Consider the following 24,002-nt stretch of genomic DNA (forward strand, 5'->3'; position numbering starts at 1 on the left):
AATCATTTGAATTTGCACTGAAGCAGCAGAAACTGGATAGAGCCATACAAGGTCCACATTATCTGACAATGAGAAAAAAAAAATCACAAATGAGGAAAACATACTAAATTCTGGGGCAGGGTTGGGGGAGCCTTGCTTAGGACTTAACTAGGCAAAATCCCTATGCTATGAAAACAAGTCTGAGTTGTTATATTTGAAACTGAGTTTATAATTGTAAATGTGGGCTACTTCTTAGAATGAAAAAATCAAATGTTGGTTTTTAGAGGGGCATTATTTTATGTGTTATGATGTGGTAGCTACGATATAATGATTTTTGTGTGATGCTCGACTTTTGCAAACTGCAGCTTCACACAAATTATCTGGGGATTTATTAATTTCCCAAGGATCTCTGAATCTTTTTTTATTTATTTTTTATTTTTTAAAATTTACATCCCAATTAGTTAGTATATAGTGAAGCAATGATTTCAGTAGATTCCTTAATGCCCCTTACCCATTTAGCCCATCCCCCCTCCCACAACCCCTCCAGTAACCCTGTTTGTTCTCCATATTTATGAGCTCTTCTGTTTTGTCCCCCTCCCTGCTTTTATATTATTTTTGTTTCCCTTCCCTTATGTTCATCCTGTTTTGTCTCTTAAAGTCCTCATATGAGTGAAGTCATATGATTTTTGTCTTTCTCTGACTTATTTCACTTAGCATAATCCCCTCCAGTTCCATCCACGTAGTTGCAAATGGCAAGATTTCATTCTTTTTGATTGCCAAGTAATACTCCATTGTGTGTATGTATGTGTGTGTATACATACACACACACACACACACACACACACACACACACACACCACAACTTCTTTATCCATTCATCCATCGATGGACATTTGGGCTCTTTCCATACTTTGACTATTGTTGATAGTGCTGCTATAAACTTGGGGTGCATGTGTCCCTTCAAAACAGCACACCTGTATCCCTTGGATAAATGCCTAGTAGTGCAATTGCTAGGTCATAGGGTAGTTCTATTTTTAGTTTTTTGAGGAACCTCCATACTGTTTTCCAGAGTGGCTGCACCAGCTTGCATTCCCACCAACAATGCAAAAGAGCTCCTCTCTCTCCGCATCCTCACCAACATCTGTTGTTGCCCGAGTTGTTAATGTTAGCCATTCTGACAGGTGTAAGGTGGTATCTCATTGTGGTTTTGATTTGTATTTCCCTGATGATGAGTGATGTTGAGCATTTTTTCATGTGTCGGTTGGCCATCTGGATGTCTTCTTTGGAGAAGTGTCTATTCATGTCTTTTGCCCATTTCTTCACTGGATTATTTGTTTTTTGGGTGTTGAGTTTGGTAAATTCTTTGTAGATTTTGGATACTAACCCTTTATCTGATATGTTATTTGCAAATATCTTCTCCCATTCTGTCGGTTGCCTTTTAGTTTTGTTGATTGTTTCCTATGCTGTGCAGAAGCTTTTTATTTTGATGAGGTCCCAGTAGTTCATTTTTGCTTTTGTTTCCCTTGCCTCCAGAGATGTGTTGAGTAAGAAATTGCTGCGGGCAAGATCAAAGAGGTTTTTGCCTGCTTTCTCCTCAAGGATTTTGATGGCTTCCTTTCTTACATTGAGGTCTTTCATCCATTTTGAGTTTATTTTTGTTATGATGTAAGAAAGTGGTCCAGGTTCATTCTTCTGCATGTCGCTATCCAGTTTTCCCAGCACCACTTGCTAAAGAGACTGTCTTTGTTCCATTGGATATTCTTTCCTGCTTTGTCAAAGATTAGTTGCCCATACGTTTGAGGGTCCATTTCTGGGTTCTGTATTCTGTTCCATTGATCTGAGTGTCTGTTCTTGTGCCAGTACCATACTGTCTTGATGATTATAGCTTCAAGTATAGCTTGAAGTCTGGGATTGTGATGCCTCCAGCTTTGGTTTTCTTTTTCAAGATTGCTTTCACTATTCAGGGTCTTTTCTGGTTCCATACAAATTTTAGAATTATTTGTTCTAGCTCTGTGAAGAATGCTGGTGTTACTTTGATAGTGATCACGTTAAATATGTAGATTGCTTTGGGTAGTATCGACATTTTAACAATATTTGTTCTTCCTATCCAGGAGCATGGAATCTTTTTCCATTTGTGTCTTCTTCAATTTCTTTCATAAGCTTTCTACAGTTTTCAGTGTATAGATTTTTCACCTCTTTGGTTAGATTTATTCCTAGGTATTTTATGGGTTTTGGTGCAACTGTAAATGGGATCGATTCCTTGATTTCTCTTTCTGTCGCTTCATTGTTGGTGTATAGGAATGCAACTGATTTCTCTGCATTGATTTTATATCCTGCGACTTTGCTGAATTCATGAATCAGTTCTAGCAGTTTTTGGTGGAATCTTTTGGGTTTTCCATATAGAGTATCATGTCATCTGCAAAGGGTGAAAGTTTGACCTCCTCCTGGCTGATTTGGATGCCTTTTATTTCTTCATGTTGTCTGATTACTGAGGCTAAGACTTCCAATACTATTTTGAATAACAGTGGCTAGAATGGACATCCCTGTCTTGTTCCTGACCTTAGGGGGAAAACTCTCAGTTTTTCCCCATTGAGGATGATATTAGCGTTGGGTCATTCATATATGGCTTTTATGATCTCAAGGTATGATCCTTCTATCCCTACTATCTTGAGGGTTTTTCATGCTGTATTTTGTCAAATGCTTTCTCTGCATCTATTGAGAGGATCATATGGTTCTTGTCCTTTCTTTTATTGATGTGATGAATCATGTAATTGTTTTGCAGATATTGAACCAACCCTGCATCCCAATTATAAATCCCACTTGGTCGTGGTGAATAATTCTTTTAATGTATTGTTGGATCCAGTTGGCTAGTATCTTGTTGAGGATTTTTGCATCCATGTCCATCAGGGAAATTGGTCTATAGTTCTCTTTTTTAGTGGGGTCTCTGGTTTTGGAATCAAGGTAATGCTGGCCTCATAGAAAGAGTTTGGAAGTTCTCCTTCCATTTCTATTTTTTGGAACAGTTTCAAGAGAATAGGTGTTAAATCTTCCTTAAATGTTTGGTAGAATTCCTCTGGAAAGCCATCTGGCCCTGGACTCTTGTTTTTTGGCAGATTTTTTATTACTAATTCAATTTCCTTTTCGTTATGGGTCTGTTCAAATTTTCTATTTCTTTCTGCTTCAGTTTTGGTAGTGTATATGTTCCAGGAATTTGTCCATTTCTTCCAGGTTGCCCATTTTATTGGCATATAATTGTTCATAATATTCTCTTATTATTGTTTTTATTTCTGTTGTGTTGGTTGTGATTTCTCCTCTTTCATTCTTGATTTTACTTATTTGGGTCCTTTCCTTTTTCTTCTTGGTCAACCTGGCTAGTGGTTTATCAATTTTCTTAATTCTTTCAAAGAACCAGCTTCTGGTTTCATCGACCTGTTCTACTTTTTTTTTGGTTTCGATAGCATTAATTTCTGCTCTCATCTTTATTATTTCCTGTCTTCTGCTGGTTTTGGGTTTTATTTGCTGTTCTTTTTCCAGCTCCTTAAGGTGTAAGGTTAGGTTGTGTATCTGAGATCTTTCTTCCTTCTTTAGGATGACCTGGATTGCTATATACTTTCCTCTTATGACTGCCTTTGCTGCGTCCTAGAGGTTTTGGGTTGTGGTGCTATCATTTTCATTGACTTCCATAAACTTGTTAATTTCTTCTTTAACTGGTTGGTTAGCCCATTCATTCTTTAGTAGGACGTTCTTCAGTCTCCAAGTATTTGTTACCTTTCCAAAATTTCTCTTGTTGTTGATTTCAAGTTTCCTAGCCTTGTGGTCTGAAAATATGCATGGTATGACCTTGATCTTTTTGTACTTGTTGAGGGTTGATTTGTGTCCCAGTATGTGATCTATGCTGGAGAACATTCCATGTGCACTGGAGAAGCATGTATATTCTGCTTTAGGATGAAATGTTCTGAATATACTCGTTAAGTCCATTTGGTCCAGTGTGTCATTCAAAGGCATGTTCCCTTGTTGATTTCTGTTTAGATGATCTGTCCATTGCTGTGAGTGGGGTGTTGAAGTCCCCTACTATTATGGCATTATTATCAATGAGTTTCTTTATGTTTATGATTAATTGATTTATATTTTTGGGTTTTCCACATTTGGAGCATAAATGTTTACAATTGTTATGTCTTCTTGATGGATAGCCCCTTAATTATGATATAATTCCCTTCTTCACCTCTTGTTACAGTCTTTATTTTCAAGTCTAGATTGTCTGATGTAAGTATGGCTACTCTGGCTTTCTTTTGTTGACCATTAGCATGATAGATGGTTCTCCATCCCCTTACTTTCAATCTGAAGGTGTCTTTAGGTCTAAACTGGGTCTCTTGTAAACAGCATATAGATGGATCTTGTTTTCTTTTATTTTTAAATATTTTTTAATGTTTTATTTTTTTGAGAGAAAGAGGGAGAATGAGTGGGGGAGGAGCAGAGAGAGAGGGAGACACAGAATCTGAAGCAGGCTCCTGGTTCTGAGCTGTCAGCACAGAGCCCTATGTGGGGCTTGAACTTATGAACCATGAGATCATGACCTGAGCCAAAGTTAGAAGCTTAACCAACTGAGCCACCCAGGCACCCAGATGGATCTTGTTTTCTTATCCATTCAATTGTCCTATTCTTTTGATTGGAATATTTAGTCCATTAACGTTTAGAGTGAGTACTGAAAAGAAGTGAATGTATTGCCATTATGTTGCCTGTAGAGTTGGAGTTTCTGATAGTGTTCTCTGGTCCTTTCTAATCTTTGTTGCTTTTGGTCTTTTTTTTTTTTTTTCCATCTTTTCTCCCTCAGAGAGTCCCCCTTAAAATTTCTTGCAGGGCTGGTTTAAATTTTTTTTTCAACGTTTATTTATTTTTGGGACAGAGAGAGACAGAGCATGAACGGGGGAAGGGCAGAGAGAGAGGGAGACACAGAATCAGAAACAGGCTCCAGGCTCTGAGCCATCTGCCCAGAGCCTGACGCGGGGCTCAAACTCACGGACCGCGAGATCGTGACCTGGCTGAAGTCGGAGGCTTAACCGACTGCGCCACCCAGGCGCCCCATTGCAGGGCTGGTTTAATGGTCATGAACTCCTTTAATTTTTGTTTGGGAAACTTTTTATCTCTCCTATTTTGAATGACAGCCTTGCTGGATAAAGAATTCTTGGCTGCATATTTTTCTGAGTCAGCACACTGAATATATCTCGTCACTGCTTTCTGGCCTGCCAATTTTCTGTGGATAGGTCTGCTGCAAACCTGATCTGTCTTCCCTTGTAGGTTAGGGACTTTTTTCCTTTGCTGTTTTCATGATTCTCTCCTTGCCTGAGTATTTTGTGAATTTGACTATGATCTGCCTTGTTGATGGTCGATTTTTGTTGAATCTAATGGGAGTCCACTGTGCTTCCTGGATTTTGATGTCTGTGTCTTTCCCCAGGTTAGGAAAATTTTCCACTATGATTTGCTCACATAACCCTTCTACCCCTATTTCTCTCTCTTCCTCTTCTGGGACCCCTATGATTCTGATGTTCCTTTTTCATGAATCACTGATTTCTCTAATTCTTAAATCGTGCTCTTTTGCCTTAGTCTCCCTCTTTTTTTCTGCTTCATTATTCTCCATAAGTTTGTCCTTCAGGTCGCTAATTCTCTGCTCTACCTCATCCATCCTTGCCGCCGTGGCATTCATTCAAGATTTCAGCTTAGTTATACCATTTTTTATTTCATCCTGACTAGCTTTTATCTCCACAGAAAGGGATTTTAATCTGTTTTCAACCCCAGCTAGTATCCTTATTATCATGATTCTAAATTCTGGTTCAGACATCTTGCTTTTAGCTGTATTGATTAAGTCCCTGGCTGTCATTTCTTCCTGCTCTTTCTTTTGGGGTGAGTTTCTTCGTTTCATCATTTTTAAGGAAGAAACAGAAAAAAATTAGAATTAAAAAATTAAAAACAAGACGAAAAAGTCAAATAAAGGATGCTAGATCCTAGGTGTGTTCTGGTCTGTTTTTGAAAGGAGGTTGATAGATTAGAGAAAAAAAGAGAAAGATAAAAAAGAAAAAAGGAAACTGTTGTAAATTTGAAAAAATGAATACAATGAAATAGAATAAAATGAAATAATGGAAGTAAAAAAATAGCATTTGAAAAATTTACAAAAAAATAAAAAATATAGTAGAAAAATTAAAGACATATTTAATAGAAATGAAAAATAGAGATAATTTGTTTCTGATTCTGTATTCAAGAATCAGAAAAAAAATTAAATAGATGGACCAGCAAACAGACTGAAGTACGATTGAAATCACATCGTTTTCCCCTAGAAGTTGGACTATGTAGCACTTTATAGTCCATAAACTATGCAGGCAGAGAGACTTGTGTTCCTGAAGAGCGAGGTTGGCCCAGTTGGGCGGGCTTAGTGTAACAGCTATTCTCCACTAGATGGCTCTGCTTAGCTTACTGGGTGGACTGTTGTAGCGTGTGTAGGTGTGTATGCGCATGCGTGGAAGGAGTGAAAATGGCATCACCCAGCTACCCAGTCTCTAGTATTGGAACTCTGGTCTCCCTGATCAGCTATCATGCACCCCTCCTTTGTCTCCAGCTTCCATCCACTCCCCACTTCTGCACTGTCTGTGACCAAGCCAGCAGGCTGCAGGTGGCACCTCCCTGCTGAGTTTTATCTCAGATGAGGCTGTTTCCCAACCCCTCACTTCTGAGGGACCGTGGTGTTGACCTGTTCTGACCCCTGCAGGAGGATCTCACCAAGCAATGGCGGCCACACCCAGGAACATTCGCAGGACCATGCTTCTCTCGATGCCCAGAGACCGTGGCTGGGTGCCAGCCTGCCCCCCCAAGAGTTCATGCAACCTTATAGCAGAAGCATTTCAGGGATTATGGAAAATCACAACATCTGGCACCAGGCTTCAACCTTAACATCCTTGTTCCACCACCAGCAAATGTGGATGTTCTCCGGGGTCTGCTGGGACCTTTGCCTGTGGGGTGGCCACACAGCCTCTACCAAATTTCCCCCCTTGGGGGACTGCATCTTCCCATGTGGCCTAAGGACCTCACTCTCTCCTCCTGGGCATTCGCCATTCCCACCCGAGCACTGCCAGGTAAAGAGCCGCAGAGTTTCAGATTCTGTGCTCCCCCTGTTCGTAGAGTCTTCATGGAATTTAAAACCTCTCCTTTCTGCCTTTTTTGTTCAGTCCCTTGCATACTTTTTCTTTTCTCTCCAGCTGCTTTTGGGGGGGGGGGATGCTTTCCATTCTCTCCTCCTGTCTCCATCCTCTCTCCAAGCAAAAACAGCTCCCTGCCCTCTGCAGCTTTCTCCCCCAGTTCACCTCTCCATGTTATGTACCTGTTGAGTTCTCTGGTTTGGGTTGTTAATCCTCAAATCAGTTTACTAGGTGTGCAGAATGGTTTAGTGTTGATCTGGCTGCATTTCAGGGACGCGAGACACACACACACAAAAAAAAACCTTCCATGCTGTTGTACCATCTTGGTCCCTCCCTGTGTTTTCTTTTATCTCATTAATTTTCCTTAAAGCGGCTATTTTGAATTATTCTCCAGGTAAATCCCTTGAGAATAGTATTGGTTGTTGGAATATTATTGGTAGGAATTGGTGGAGTCATGTTTCCGTATTGTTTTCATGTTTCTTTGAAGTTTTTCCTCGCTGTCTTTGCATATGAAGTGTAGTTACATCCTGTAGTTTTTACTAACTGCCTCCAGGGAGAAATACCTCCTGTCAGCCCAGCTAGAGATCAAGGCTTCCTCAGATCTTCTGGGGTCATGCCAGTTCCATGCCTCTTGCTCCCTCTTGTGGCACAATTCTTATATTTGTGTGCTTTGTCCCTACCCTGCCAGGCACCAGACCAAGTGCTAACAGACTCTGGTCTTGCTTTTCCCAAAGGTAACACTACCTGCTGTTGCTAAAGTGGTAGTCTCTCCCTGTCTGCCAGAGATTACTCTCACTGCTCTCTTCAGAAGCAGGCAAAGGAAGCTGACCACGGAATGGGGCAGTGAGGGGGAGGAATACAGAATACTCGTCGTGTCTGTGGGCCACCCAGTGACTCCTGAGTGGACTTCTTGATGGTTTCCACAACACAGTGAGTAGGAGCTGTCCCCCTCATGTATTCTGAGATTCCTTTCTGCCATTCTGTCAAGCTCTTCCCACCCCCTTACACCCTATCCCAATCCTGGAACTCCTGATTTGGTACCCTAACTCAGTACTTTTTCTTTTCTCTCTAATGGGGCACTTGTAGAAATCTGGACTTCCATGAAGGCTCTCTCATACATGGGTGATTGTCTAAGTCCGTGTTTTCCAAGGTCTCCTGGACTATGGCTAAAAGGGACTGCAGCAAGTTAATGGGCCACTGCAAGGACCACAGCTGGGACCACAGTATGTCTGTCTGTTACCCGATGCAAAGGTGAGTGAGACGCCTCACAGCTCCCCTGACATATGGTGCTGGACCCCCCAGCTCCTACAAGCTACGTTTGTTAATAAATGGATGCTGGATTTGTGTTGGGGGAGGAGGCTGGGGTGCAGGAAGAGGAGAAAAAACAAGAGTGTCTTACAGCAGTTTATTTCTTTTTATTTAAAAAAATTTTTTTTAATGTTTATTTATTTTTGAGACAGACACAGAGCGTGAGCAGGGGAGGGGCAGAGAGAGAGGGAGACACAGAATCCGAAGCAGGTTCCAGGCTCTGAGCTGTCAGCACAGAGCCCAACGCAGGGCTCGAACTCCCCGACCGCGAGATCATGACCCGAGCCAATGTCGGACACTCAACCAACTGAGCCACCCAGGCGCCCCTGGTTAGTACAGACATTTTAACAAGATTTTTTCTTCCAATCTATGAACATGGAGTATTTTTCCATTTCTTTGTGTCCTCTTCAATTTCTTTTATTTTGTTAATGTTTATTTTTGACAGAGCATGAGTGGGGGGCGGGCAGAGACACAGGGAGACACAGAATCCAACGCAGGCTCCAGACTCTGAGCTGTCAACACAGAGCCCAACGTGGGGCTCAAACTCACAAACTGTGAGATCATGACCTGAGCCGAAGTCGGTCGCTCAACCGGCTGAGCCACCCAGACGCCCCATACAGCAGTTTACTTCTTAAAATAAGCTTTCTGCTTCCTTCTTCCTCTTTTCTCCTTTGGGACTCCAGTGAGGTGTAGATGGGTTTTTTTGGGTTTTTTTTTGTTTGTTTTTTTTAGTTGTGTCCCATAGATCCTGAAGGCTTCCTTTATTATGCATTCTTTTCTCTTTTTTACTCCTCTGATTGAATATTTCAAATGATCTGTCCTCAAGATCGGCCATTCTTCTGCTTTGTGTAGTCTACTGTTGAAGATTTCTGTTGAATTCTTCAGCCATTGTATTCTTCAGCTCCAAAACTTCTGTCTAGTTCTTTATGCTTTCTCTTTGTTGAATTTCTCACTTTGTTCTTCTATTTGTTTTCCTGATTTCAGTAACTTGTGTTCACTTGTAGCTTTCCGAGTATCTTTTTTTTTAAAGTTTTTATTTTAATTCCAGTTAGTTAACATATAGTGTTATATTAGTTTCAGGTGTACAATATAGTGATTCAACAATTCTGTACATCACCCAGTGCTCATCACAAGGGCACTCCTTAATCCCCACCACCCATTTCACCCCAGCCACCTCCCCTCTGGTAACCATCATTTCTGAGTATCTTTCAAACAATTACTTTGAATTCTTCTTAAGGAAATGTACGTATCTCCATTTCTTTGGGGTCAGTTATTAGAAGTTTCCTGTGTTCCTTTGGTGGGGGCATGTTTCACTCATTCTTTTCGATCCCTGTAGCCTTGCATCAGTGTCTGCACATTTGAATGAGCAATAACCTCTTCTAGACTTGATGGACAAACTGCAGTAAAGGGGGAAGACCTTCAAGCAGGAGCGTGTGCTAGCTTTGGATCAGGGGGCGTGAGGCAGGCACATGATGTCTCGTCAGCTCAAGCTGCTGAGATCCACACCATCAATAGCTGTGTGGCCCTTGGAAAGTACTGCAGGGGGGTTCACAGTGGCTGTAAGGGCTGTAGAGGACCTCAATGGCCCCTCCTGGTCCAGCAGCTTGGGCCAGGGAGCAGTGGTGGCAGGGTCCGGGGCATGCACACACTCCGCAGGAGGGTCCAGCTGCACAGGCCTGTGTAGTGCCCAGGAGTGGTTGCAGACACCCGTGCAGTGATGGAAGTCTGGCCAGCCGCAGGTGCACTGGTAGCTGTAGGAGTTCTGGCTGTCAGCATACACTCTTGAGGCTGTAGGGGGTCTTTCCAGGGGTGTATACAGGGCACTGGAGGCAGTGAAAACAGCTGGGCTGGGGGCGTGCAGGTGAATAGCTGGAAAAGGCCAGCTGCACATAAGCACAGGGGTATAGGTCAGTGACAAGAGACAGGGACAAAGCTGAGCCCACAAGTAGCTAAGGGGGTCCTGGCTGTCTGGTACACAGCAGTGGATGCGGGTAGTAGGAGTCAGGCTAGCGGGGTGCAGGTACACAGCTGGAGGGGCTAGTTATACGTGAGCACAGAGGTGCAAGCTAGTGACTGGAGATAGGGCTGAATCTGGGTCACAAGCAGCTATAGGGGTCTGGCTGTGGCCTGCACTTGGGTAGCTACAGGCTATCACCAGGGGCCTGCAAATGGCAGTAGAGGCCTGGGACAAGCATCAGGCCAGCAGCACGAAGGACACAGCTGGAGCTAGCACCTGTGTGTTGGGGGGTCAGCTGCAGGGATCTAGGCAGGTGTCATGCACTCAGCAGCTGCAGAGAGAGGCCTGAGCTGGGCTCCAACATGCATCCCAGGCTCCAGCAGGTACACGGAGGAGGGCATGGGAGGTATCCTGGTGGCTGGTGTCCAAGTAGGTTGGAGAACAAGAAGCCGGAGGCACCATAAGCATGTCCTGAAGGAGAGGGACAGAGCAGCAAGGAAGCGAGAGCAGTTTCATCCCCAGGACAGAAAGCTGCCGGGACTACTCGCTCCCTCCAGAAGGACATCATGTGGGTGCCAGGCCTGGAGATAAGAATGTTTTGTTTGGTGCCAGATGTACTCATGACCCATTATGGAAAACACTGCAGGTGCACGACCTGTCAAGATGCCACATACTATGTCGTATGTGCTTGCTGTTATCAGACAATTTGCAAAAATAAAAGAGGCTTGAGCCAGGAGACCGATGCTTTGGCTCCTGGAGAGTCTCACCTTGAGGACCTCTCTTCAGCTGGTGCCTGAACAGGGAACCTGAAGGGGGACGTGTGCAGCACCACTGAAGAAGGGCCCAGGGAACCGAAGGAAACTTTGGAGCTGGGGAAGCTCATCCTTCAGGATTTCTGCAGGGTAAGTATAGGGGATTCCACCCCATCTAGTTATCACTTACATATTCAGCTCTTGCAGACTTTATTAAAGAGCTCAGGGGTAAAAGTGAAACGATCGGCGTTTCAGGATTTGTTATAGTTAGTAAAGAAACATTGTTACCGGTTTATGCCTCTGGCAAAGATGCTTTGAATCAGAAACAATGGAACTTGGTTTTATGTGCTTTGTGCCACGCTTATCAGCAAGAAACCATCCCTCTCTCCCTATGGTCTTTATGTAACTTAAGTTCCCTGGCTTTGCAGCCCTTGCAGTCAGAATCAGGGGAAGAAGGGGACATTGGTCATCACAACCCCTCACTTGCTGAAAGTGATCATGAGCTTGTAGATAGTGACTCAGGGCCCGAGCCCGTATCCCACCACCAGAGGAATAGAAACCTATAGGTCCCAGGTTATGGCCCAGAGATAGTCGCAGCTCAGGCTTCCGTACTCCTGCCTCCCTCATGGCCCCACGGCCCTGAACCCATCCATCCCTTTGAGGAAACTAAATGTTCCGCTTATTCAAAAAACCCATTTCTTGGTATCTCCACTCATAGTATCACAATTCGTTTCCCCCTTAATGCAGGTGCTTCAACAAACTAAGGCTGCGGGGGGGACACTGAATTAACACCTAGTATGCCTGCAGCTTATCTTGTCAACATTACCCAAATTCCTCCTAATCAGAAATATCCTCAGGGAGGGCAATGATTTTATCTGGTTCCTTTCGGTTTTAAGGTAATTAATGACTTGAAACAGGCTTGCACGCAATACAGTGTTAATTCCTCTTATACATTGGGATTGGTGTCTGGGTTAGCCAATTCAGAGCGACTCATTCCATGGGACTGGGCGGTCCTGGGTCGCACTGTCCTAAGCGCTTCTGAATTTTTGCAGTTTAGGACTTGGTGGGAGGAAGAAGCACAGATACAGGCCCGGCATGATGCCGCCCTGAATCCTCCTGTGCCCATTACCGGGAAACAACTTACCAGGAGCAGACAGGGTTTGGCATACAGGTTCAGCTTCAGTATGATGTTCAAGCAGTGATACAAGTTAGATTGTGCTGCCTGAATGCCTGGGAGAAAATAGCTACCCCAGGACAGGCTACACCCTCTTTTGTTCAAGTCAAAGAGAGTCCTAACGAGCCCTATGTAGATTTTATTGCTGGGTTAAAGGATGTTATTATAAAAAGCACCTCTCAGGCAGGCTTACCGGATCTCCTCTTACAGCTGCTGGCTTTTGGTAATGCTAATAAGGAATGCCAACAAGCTTTATACCCAGTGAAGTCTCAAGGAGGTGATTTAACTGATTATATAAAGGCCTGTCAAGATATCAGCTCAGAGGTCTATAAAATGTGCCTTGAATAGCCACTGCCAGCAGCCCCTGGACTTTACAAACAGTCCAAGCATTTTCGCTGTGGCAAATTGGGACATTATAAAAGGGATTGCTGACAGCTGAGCTGTAACAACTCCCATGATCTACCTCACCCCCAGAATGAAATTCTAAGCCTCCTGGGTTATGCCCTGGATGCAATAAAGGCTATCATTTTGCAAATCAATGTAGATCTAAATTCCATAAGAATAGAGCTCCCCTGCCATCTTGGTGGGGGAGACAGGGATAACGCCCCCCCCCCCCCCCAACCAGGGCCCGAATGTAAAGAATACGGGGAATTAGATTCCACATTATTACCCTGTGAGCTACGGGACTTACCATGCAAGTCTGTCCATGACCTTCTCCATGCCACATGAGGGAGTGCTGCATTAGATATTCCTGCCCCAGAGTCTCTGGTCCTCAAACTCTCCGTGGGAATTTATAAGGTTAAAACTGGGATTTACGGGCCTCTTCAGGGTCCATTGGCCTTCTTATTAGACGAAGCAGTCTTACGTCCAAGGGAGTTCGTGTCTACTTAGGAATTATAGAAGCTGGTTTTAAGGATGAAGTTTTAGTAATGATTAGTACTTCAGTTCCTTATCATGTCTTGCAGGAGATCGCATTGCCCAACTACCGTTGTTGCCTTACATTGCTTTAATTTCCATGCCAATAGACTGGCAGGGAGGGTTTGGATCTACGGGCAAACAGATATCTTGGCAAACATTTCTAAAGGACAAAGGCCTGAGATGACCTTACAAATGAATGGAAAATCATCTACTGGCCTGGTAGACTCAGGAGCTCATGATGTCACCATCATCGCTTCTAAGTTTTGGCCTAAGAATTGGCCACTCCGACCTATATCCACAGTCTTTACAGGTGTAGGAAAAGCTACTGACATCCAACAGAGTGTTGAAAGTTTTCTATGTGAAGGGCCTGAAGGCCAGGCTGCTACTATCCAGACTTATGTTACTGATACAGCCATTAATCCATGGGGAAGAGACCTCCTAAGTCAATGGGGAGCATGTTAATATTCCTTATGTTTCCCCTGCTGCAACCAATATGGTGTCCAAAGTGAGTTATAATCCATTAAAAGGGCTTGGACGACAAGAACATGGGCGTATGGGAACAATTACTGCCGAAACGTGGCCACCTTGTGTGGGACTGGGATAGTCTGTACAGAATTCAGGTTTAGTGTAAGAGCCACTGTTCCTGAACAACGTTATGCCTTAGCATTAGAATGGTTAACAACTGCCCTGGTGTGGGTGGAACCGTGGCCCCTCCCAAAAGAGAAATTAGAGGCTCTAGAACAATTAGCGCAAGGACAATTGGATGCAGGTCATGTAGAAATGCCCACCAGTCCATGGAATTCTTGTGTGTGTGTGATAAAGAAAAAATCTGGGAAATGGAGAATGTTGACTGACTTAAGGAAGGTAAACGAGGTTATACGGTCTATGGGACCTTTGCTTTGCAACCTGGGCTCCTGTCTCCTACTATGATTGCTCAGAACTGGTCATTAATTATAGTAGATTGAGCCAAAGTATAAGAGACTGTTGAGAACTGAGAACAAACTGAGGGTTGATGGGGGGTGGGAGGGAGGAGAGGGTGGGTGATGGGTATCGAGGAGGGCACCTTTTGGGATGAGCACTGGGTGTTGTATGGAAACCAATTTGACAATAAATTTCATATATAAATAAAAATAAATAAAAAATAAAAGATTGTTTTTCAGTTCTTCTACTGCCAGATGATAGAGAAAAATTTGCCTGTTCTGTACCTTCAGACAATCATATGGTTCCTGTGTGATGCCATCCATGGAAAGGGCTTCTGCAAGGTATGCTTAATAGCCCTACTACGTGTCAGCATTTTGTTAATCAGCCACTTTCACAATTACTTATTCAGGTCCCACAGGTGTTGATTATCCATTACACGGATGATATTCTTTTTGCTGCAGAAACACCTACACAGATAAAAGATCTTTATCAGGCCGCTGGGTTATTGTACCCAAATACAGCCTAATAGTAACAACAACAACAACAAAGTGCAAACCCAAGATCCCTTTCTTTATCTTGATGCAAAAATTCACAAGGCAACCATCATTCCCCAAAAAGTACAGATTGGCTGAGATAATTTGAAACTTTAAATGATTTCCAGAGGTTACTAGGAGATATAAATTGGTTGCGACCTGCTTTGGGAATCCCAACTTACACCTTATCTCATCCTTTCCAAACATAAGCCCCTGATCCCAACCTTAACAGCCCTAGGGTCCTCACAAAAGAGGCAGAAGCTGAATCACAGTGGATTGAAAATCATATTCAAAATTGTCAGCTCACTCGTGTTTGACTTAATGTTCCTCTTCAATTATTGATTTTTCCTACTCCACATTCTCCAGCTGCGGTCGTAGGCAGGATGGGGGAATCCTCGAATGGCTGTTTTTACCAAGTAAGGACTCTAAAAGTCTTACCATGTATCTGGATAAAATTGGGAATGTAATTTGGAGAGGCCGATCCCGATTACGTGTGCTTAATGGTAGCAATCCCTCTTCTATAATTATTCCCTTATCATATCAACAAACTGATATGGCTTACCAAATTAATATACAATGACAAATAGCTTTGCCTGATTACGCAGGGAAATTAGACAATCACTATCCGAGGGACAAAAATTTTGTCATTTCTCAAGGTTACATCATGGATTTGGCCAAAGATAATTCGAGAGTGGCCTTTCGCAGATGCTGACACATATTTTACAGATGGAAATGGTCATGGTAGAGCTTCTATACATGGTCCTATCTCTAAGGCCTGGAAGACACCCTGTACATCTACCCAAAAAGCTGAATTAGCAGCCATTATAGGATTGTTGCATCTTGTACCTGCCTCCCTCGATATTGTGACAGATTCACAATGTGCATGGTTCACAGTCCTAAATATTGAAACTGTACATATTGTGCCATGAAATGAATTACATCATCTGTTTTTGCATTTATAAGAATTAATATGGCATAGGCAACGCCCTTTTTGTATCACTCATATTCACAGTCATTCTAACCTTCCTGGCCCATTATCCTTAGGAAATTCCATTGCTGATGACTTATTACAAGGCACCTTACAAATGGCACAACAGGAGCATATGCTTCACCATACTAATGCTCAAGGACTTTCCCATAGACACTATAACACATGCTGAGTCAAAAGACATCGTTAGTGCCTGTCCTTGTTGCAACCCCCTCACTGTGGCTCCATATACCTCTGGAGTGAATCCTTGTGGACTACAGGCAAATGAACTTTGGCAATCTGATGTTACCCATATTCCTGGTTTCGGTAAGTTCTCTTATGTGCATGTTACTGTGGATACCTTCTCCAGATAGATCTGGGCCACGGCATATACCGGAGAAAAGACTAGGCATGTCAGTGCTCATTTTCTTGAAACCTTTGCAATTCTAGGTATCCCACAACACATTAAAACTGATAATGGCCCTGCATATGTATCTCATAAGGAGTCCAATTCTTTGTAGCCTGACAAATTACTCATCTTACTGGCATTCCCTAGAACTCTCACAGTCAAGGGATCACAGAACATACTCATCAGGTACTTAAAAACATGCTAATTAAACAAAGAGGGGGAGAAGAAGAAGGACTGAGACCTACGCCACGGGAACAATTACATCCGGCCTTATATACTTTAAGTTTCTTGGACATATGAGGACCCCATACATGTCCTTCTGCTGAGATACACTGGCACAAGAAAAAGGTCACCCCTGTTTACCAGCCGGTATATTGGAAAGATGAGAAGGGACACGGGGAAAAGGGAGAAGTTGTTGTGTGGGGCAAAGGGTATGCTTATGTCTTTACAGATCAAGGCTACCAGTGGTTACCCAGTCACCGGTTGAAACCCAGGCATGAGCTGATCCAAGCAACCGCAGTTCGACATGACCCCACCAAAGAGTTTCACAGAATGTCCACTGAGAAACCAATAATTGTGCCCAGTGCACCACACCCTCTCCTGAGGAGCACTAGGACCTCTTAGCCTCCTACTCAGGGACAAGTTAAGAGGTTGATGCACGCTGCTGAAAAAATCTTGATGCAGACTCGCAGCCCACAAAACTCCTGCTCACCTTTTCCTTGCGATGCTCGTGGTTATCACTACTATGGTAAGCGCTGATAACTATATTTACTGGGCTTATATCCCTCATCCACCTCTCAATCGGCAGAAATTGGTACAACTCCCCCATGCCGGTATATACAAATGACACTGAATGGACACCTGGGCCATTTGACAACAGAGAAACACATAGGCCCAATGAAGAAGGTACTGTTATGGATAATTATGCTATAGGGACTGAAGGTCGTCCTATATGTTTTGGTTACAGGAAACACTGCCTCAAAAGTAAGCCTCAAGCATGGTGATCTATTATTAAAAACAGGGCCCAGCACAAACCTATTTTCTTACTCTCAGCCCATTCTCTGATTGGCTCCAATCTTAATGACACTCCTCCAATGCTTCTGTCTTGTGCTACTCGTACATTGTCAGAATGGGGTGGATGGGTGACTTGGGAAGCATGTAGAGGGGAGATAGGGTGAGTTCTTTTAAATACTTCCTATGGAAGCATCGTTGATTGGAGCCCTCTGGGCTCAGTTCCCCTTAAAAACTCATTACAAAATCTACGATGGTGTGTTCATAATCATACTATCAGCACCACTGCTAATGGCTCAGTCATTTGGCATGGTGGGGGATTTTCTGCACCCAGCCCTCGTTTACGACAAGGACCATTACAAAAGCATATATGGACATGAACTGCTGCCCTCCACCCTTTACATACCTGCAAGGGCACATATTATAAAAACAGCCCCAGCACTATTTCTACTCTATCCTTCACGGTCAATAGTACCCGATACATACGGGCTTGTGTCCGTTTGCCATACATACTATTAAAAGCACAGATAGTTTGGAATGATGCTGAGGCCCTTATAACTTGTGTTAACTGCTCATTATATACCTGTCTTAATTCTATACCCTTTACTATGTCATCCAAAAGCTTATATTTACTTAGAGCACGCACTGGCCTGTGGCTGCTGGTTTGCATGTCTCAACCATGACAACATTCTCCAGAAATGTATCTGATGGACCAGGCTCTACAGCGAGTTCTTCACTGATCCCAAAGGTTTGCTGGAATACTTGTTGCAGCTCTCATATGCATTATTGCTGTGACTGCCACCATAGCCACTGCAGCTGTCTCGTTGCACCAATCTGCGCAGATGGTACAATTTGTGCAACAACGGCATGAGAAATTGCACCACCTTGGAAGACACAGCAGGACATTGACAGTAGATGGTCCAGTGAGATTGCAGACCTACAACAGGCTGTGATATTGCTGGGGATCAATTAGTGAGCCTACAAAGGCAAAGATCATTAAAATGTTATTGGAACACTACACCAATGTGTAACCCCATTGCTGTTTAATAACACTAAATTTCCATGGAATGGCATTAAGAGACACTTGCTCAATCAAACATGTCCATGGACATTTAACATCTGCAAGCAGGGATATAGGAGACTTCCAAAACAAATCTGGACATGTTATCTGGTTCTAAGATCTTAGAAAGTATATCAGAGGGATTGGGAAAATTAAATGCTATAGAGCATATTGGGATTTTTAGTTTCTCTACTGCTATTCTGTTTGTATTAATATGCAATGTATTTATCTTTGCATGTGCAGTCTGGTGCCAGGGACAATGAGCCTGTCAACGGACCAACAGCTTGGGTTATACAATGTCCTCCTATAGCCCATTGTATATAAACAAAAAGGGGGAGATGTTGGAGAACAAGAAACCAGAGGCACGTAAGGATGTCTTGAAGGAAAGGGACGGAGCAGCGAGGAACCAAAAGCAGTTTTATCCCCAGGACGGAAGGCCGCCGGGACTGCTCATTTTCTCCAGAAGGACATCATACGGGTGGCCAGGACTGGGGATAAGAATGTTTTGTCTGTCACCAGATGTACTCATGACCCAGTATGGAATACACTGCAAGTGCACAACCTGTCAAGATGCCACATACTATGTTGTAATGGCTTGTTATCAATTTGCAAACATAAAAGAGGCTTGAGCCAGAGGACCAATGCTTTGGCTCCTGGAGAGTCTCAGCCCCCTGCTTTGTAATTCTCTCATCACCACACCTTCAGGACCTGTCTCTCTACACAAGTATGTGAATATCTTTGGGTTTTCAGATACTGTGCTGGCCAGTTGTTTGAGAGAGCTGCTGGGGTCCTCTGGAGAGCAAATCACTTGGAACCAATGTCGCTCCTGCTGTGTGACTGTTACTGGTAGCCAAGGCTCTTCTTTTTTTGTTCCTAGCCTTCTCTGTACATCTCAGGTTTGCTAGTGTCTGAATGAAGTGCAACAGAAGTAGGTCCCTTGTGTGGTGCCTCAAAAGCCTGGAGAAACTGGTTGGTCACCCTGCTCTCCCTTTTCCAGTTAGGGAAATGCTTTCTGGCCAGAGTGTTTCTGCTTGGTACTGAGCAGTGCCCAACTGGAAGACCAGTGATGCAAGCAAAATTAAGATATTTTTCCTTTCCTTTGTGTGCACTTATGCTCAGGGTTTTCTTCCCCACTGTGTTGCTGTTATTTCCTAAGTGGACCCCTGAGCTATCCCAGAGAGCTTTTTGTTTGTGGGTAGATGGCTAATCGTAGATCTCTGTGGGAAAACAGAAGGTAGGGCCTCCTATTTCACCATCTTGGTGATGCCACTTCAGCTGTCTTAGTATGCTAAATGAGTTGAAATCATGGGAAAAAAATTAAAATCAGGAAGATGTGAATGAATATGGAATATCAATTAAATTACAGAAATTATTCACACACACACACACAAATAGAAATTCTAGAGTTGGAAGCACAATAGCTGAAATGGCAAAAATTCACTAGGGGGATTCAGCAGCAGGTTTGAGCAGGCAGAAGAAAGAATTCATGAACTTAAAACAATTGGAAAATTAATCTGAAGAACAAAAAGAAAATGCACAGAGGGAAATTTGAAGATATAAATGCTTATGTTTAGAAAAAGGACAGATCTCGGGGCGCCTGGGTGGCGCAGTCGGTTAAGCGTCCGACTTCAGCCAGGTCACGATCTCGCGGTCCGTGAGTTCGAGCCCCGCGTCGGGCTCTGGGCTGATGGCTCGGAGCCTGGAGCCTGTTTCCGATTCTGTGTCTCCCTCTCTCTCTGACCCTCCCCCGTTCATGCTCTGTCTCTCCCTGTCCCAAAAATAAATAAACGTTGAAAAAAAAATTAAAAAAAAAAAAAAAAGAAAAAGGACAGATCTCAAATCAGTACAATAATCTCCCATTTTATGATACTAGAAAAGAGCAAACTATAAGCAAAGGTAGACGGGAGAAGTAGAAAACCAAAGATTAGAGTCAAGGTAGATGAAAGAGAATGGAAAACAATATGGAAGTCAATGGAGGCAAAAGTCAGTTTTGGGGAAGGATCCGCAAAATTGACAAGCTTTTAACTAAATGTACTAAGAAAATAGAAAATCCCATGCAAATAACTAAAATCATAAATGAAAATGGATAATTACCAACAGTACAAGAAACAAAAAGTATCATTAGAGAATATTCTGACCAAAGTATATAACCTCCATGAGATGGATGAATTTCGAGAAACACAGAGTTCCAGAACTGACTCTAGAAGAAATAAAAAATCTGAATAGACCTATCACAAGTAAAGAGATTAAATCAGTAACCAAAAATCTCCCAACAATGCAAAGTTCAGCACAAGCTGTATTATTGACAAATTGAAGAGTTACCAACCCTTCTAAAATTCTTCCCAAAAAATGACAGGAGGAAATACCTCTTAAATCATTCTATGAGGCCAATATTCAATATCAAAGCCAGAAAAGAACAAGAAACTATAGACCACTATCTCTAATGAATAGAAATGAAAATCCTCAATAAAACAATAGCAAACAAAATCCAACAGCACATTATAAAGAAAATAAATACTGCAAACAACCTTCTGCCCATATGTTTTACACACATCTTAGGTGAAATTTACTGTTGTAAAACACAAACTATAAATATTCACTAAAGAAAAATTATAGCCTGAATAGTCCTCTATCAATGAGAAAATTGTGTAGTCAAAACATTCCAAAAAAGAAAATCTCAGTCCCAATTGGTTTTACTGTTGAACTCTACCAAACACTTATGAAGGAAACAATACCAATTCTACACAATATATTCCAGAATACAGAGGATGAGTCAACACTTATCAACTCATTACATGAGGGCAGTGTTAACACTGCCACCAAAACCAGGAAGAAGGCATCACAATGAAACTACAATCTAATATCCCTTACAGACATAGATCCAAATATCATAAACAAAATGTCAGCAAACAAAATCCATCAATACATAACAGGTGTAATAAATCACAAAAAAATTGGGTTTATTCTCAGAACACAAGGTTGATTCAATGCAAACTATCAACTTAATTCACCTTAAAAGAAACCAAAAGAGGGGGTGTCTAGGTGGCTCAGTCAGGTAAGCGCCCGACTTCAGCTCAGGTCATGATCTCACAGGTCCCGAGTTTGAGCCCCATGTTGGGCTCTGTGCTGACAGCTCAGCGCCTACCTGCTTCAGATTCTGTGTCTCCCTCTCTCTCTCTCTCTCTGCCCCTCTCCTGCTCATGCTGTCTCTCTCTCAAAAATAAACAAACATTAAAAAAATTTAAGAGATCAGGGGCGCCTGGGTGGCTCAGTCGGTTAAGCGTCCGACTTCAGCTCAGGTCACGATCTCGCGGTCCATGAGTTTGAGCCCCGCGTCGGGCTCTGGGCTGATGGCTCAGAGCCTGCAGCCTGCTTCCGATTCTGTGTCTCCCTCTCTCTCTACCCCTCCCCCGTTCATGCTCTGTCTCTCTCTGTCTCAAAAATAAATAAAACGTTAAAAAAAAATAAAAAAAAATTGAGATCAAAAGAGAAAAAATACACAATCATCTTCAAACTTAATATTTTTTTATATTTATTTTTGAGAGACAGAGAGACCCAGTAGGGGAAGGGCAGAGAGAGAGTAAGACACAGAATCTGAAGCAAGCTCCAGGATCTAAGCTGTCAACACAGAGCCAGATGCAGGGTTCGAACTCATTAAGCTGAATTCAGACACTTAACCAACTAAGCCACCCAGGTGCCCCAAACTTAGCATTTTTAAGATGCCAGTTTTCCACAAATTTATAGATTCAATATCTCAATAAAAATATACAATATTTTGTGTAGAAATTGATAAATTGATTCTAAATTTCACATGCAAATGGAAAGGAACCAGCATAGACAAACAACCTTGAAAAATAACAAAGTTGGAATATTTATAATACCTAATTTCAAATCTTATTATAAGGCTACAGTGCCAAAATTCTGTGGTATTGGTATAAAAATAGGCACACACAAAGGGGTGTCTGGGTGGCTCAGTGGTTAAGCATCCAGCTCTTGGTTTCAGCTCAGGTCATGATCTCCTGGTTCATGAGTTTGAGCCCCACATCGGGCTCTGTGCAGAGCCTGCTTAGGATTCTCTCTCCCTCTCTCTCTATCCCTCCCCTGCTTGCTCTCTCAAAATAAATAAACTTTAAAAAGTAGGCACATACATCAAGGGAGTAAAAGTGGGTCCAGAAACAGACCCACGTAAAATTAAAAAAAAAAAAAAAAGATTCCCTTTCCAGAAAGCAGCCAATTAGAAACTTATTTTATTAAATTTGTATTGAGAGGAGGAGCCAACATGGTGGAGAAGTAGGGGTATCCATACTTCCCACTTCTCTCAAACAAAGAAGGCCTGAAGCCAAAGGACTTTGAACCCCAAGAGTCTGGAGGAAAAGAGACTGAGTCTACCAGGGAGAAACTGGTACCTGATGGGCCATAGGTGGGTGATTGCAAACTGGGGGAGATAAAAGGGGCCATGTAGGCAAGGAGGGGAGGGATCCTCTTTTGCAGAGAGACAAAGGCATGTGAAAGAGCAGCTGGGGAAGCATAGGACTGTATCTGGACAAGAGATAAACCTCAGACAAGGATGGAGAGGGATCCCATCTCTAAGTGCAGGTTAAAGGATCTCTAACTGCAGATCCCATCCTCAGACTGGAGCCGGCTGTCCTGTTCACACACCTGGGGAGGAGAGGAGCCACTCCAGGATTCAGTGGGAGATCAGGGGCACAGTCTTCAGGAGAAACCAGTCCCCTCCTCTGAAGTGCTGTGGCACAGGACAAAACCAGCTGGGACCTCATATCAGGAGGTGCTTCCCCAATACCAGGGTACACAGAGTGGGAGTTTAAATCCCAGCCAAGCACAGGGGCAAAGGAGTTGGCAGAGCGAGACAGCCAGCCTTGTCTGTGCCCTCAGCACAGTGAGGATGGCTCCAAAGGAGCCCAAAGAAATTCCCAAAGGAATGATTTGGGACACCGGGTTGTGGAGAAGAGACTGAGGGGTCACCATTTTTCTCCCCACCACCACCAACACGGGGCCTCAGGGATCGGTCCACGGGGCCCACAGTGGAGGCGGGGCCAGCCTACACCAAACCACGCCCCTCCATGCTGGGTAATTGCATATCTACTGGAACAGGATAGATGCTGTGGAACCAGAGAGACCACCCCCCCCCCCACCCTTCCTGGCCAGTGCTGCTGCATTGCCTGGATTAATTCAAGGACAATTTTTGTTATATAGATATATTCTCCCATCCATTTCTCCTTCTTATCAATTCCCTCCTCTGGGCTGGTTACTCCAGTTATTGGTTTGTTTAAACAGACCTATTTAATCCATTCTCTTGATACATGTTCTACGCCCCCTTCTTTACATTCCATTCTCTCTCTCTGGAATAATCAAGCAGTATAGTTTTTCTGTCTGCATAACTTTATCTTTGTTTCTTTTTCCCCCACCTCCTTCCTTATTTTCCTTTCTGTCTCTCTGGATTAAGCCTTTTAGTCTCTCTGCCTGGTCAATGTTTATTTTTTCTTCTTCCCCACCCCTGTCATTTCTTGTTCTTTACTTGTAGCTAGTGTTTCTGGTTTTTTGCTTTTGGATTGTCTTTAGTTTTTTGTTTTTTCTTTTTGTTTGTTTGTGTGTCTTTGTTTCCTGTTTGTCTGTATGTTTTCCTTTCCAGGGCTACCCAGGGAACAAACCAAAGCAAACCTGGTGGAGGGTCCAAAACATCACTACGAGTAGGAAATAAAATAACCAAAGTCACAACAACAGAGAGCAAGTAACACTCTCCAAAAAACACCTCTTGAAGGGCCAGGCCCTGGACAGTGTATGACAATCCCCCCTTTAATATAGCAGTGC

General features: G+C 43.0%; 1 protein-coding gene and 1 long non-coding RNA gene across 4 annotated transcripts in view; both read left to right on the forward strand.

Moving 5' to 3' along the window:
• Window positions 1–8,669, forward strand: part of LOC121013870 (adhesion G protein-coupled receptor E4-like) — a 92,467-nt gene extending 83,798 nt beyond the window's left edge. Inside the window, exons 20-22 of one of the 2 annotated variants that reach the window (XM_040449681.1) lie at window positions 7,898–8,093; window positions 8,314–8,414; window positions 8,624–8,669. The gene's annotated coding sequence lies outside the window, so the exon portion shown is untranslated. The remainder of the gene's footprint in view (window positions 1–7,897; window positions 8,094–8,313; window positions 8,415–8,623) is intronic. The other variant, XM_040449680.1, reaches the window with a different exon arrangement.
• Window positions 8,670–8,761: 92 nt separating this feature from the next.
• On the forward strand, window positions 8,762–19,511 carry LOC121013871 (uncharacterized). 2 transcript variants are annotated; one of them, XR_005782952.1, is made up of 5 exons: window positions 8,762–8,800; window positions 11,215–11,330; window positions 14,421–14,534; window positions 16,554–16,850; window positions 18,417–19,511. It is a non-coding gene; the product is annotated as an uncharacterized LOC121013871 (long non-coding RNA). The 2 variants fall into 2 exon arrangements; XR_005782951.1 differs by having other exon boundaries at window positions 14,433–14,534.
• Window positions 19,512–24,002: the final 4,491 nt, after the last annotated feature.

The sequence above is a fragment of the Herpailurus yagouaroundi genome, unplaced genomic scaffold (assembly GCF_014898765.1).
Source record: "Herpailurus yagouaroundi ecotype Mexico unplaced genomic scaffold, PumYag 200, whole genome shotgun sequence".
In the NCBI taxonomy this organism is placed as follows: domain Eukaryota; kingdom Metazoa; phylum Chordata; class Mammalia; order Carnivora; family Felidae; genus Herpailurus; species Herpailurus yagouaroundi.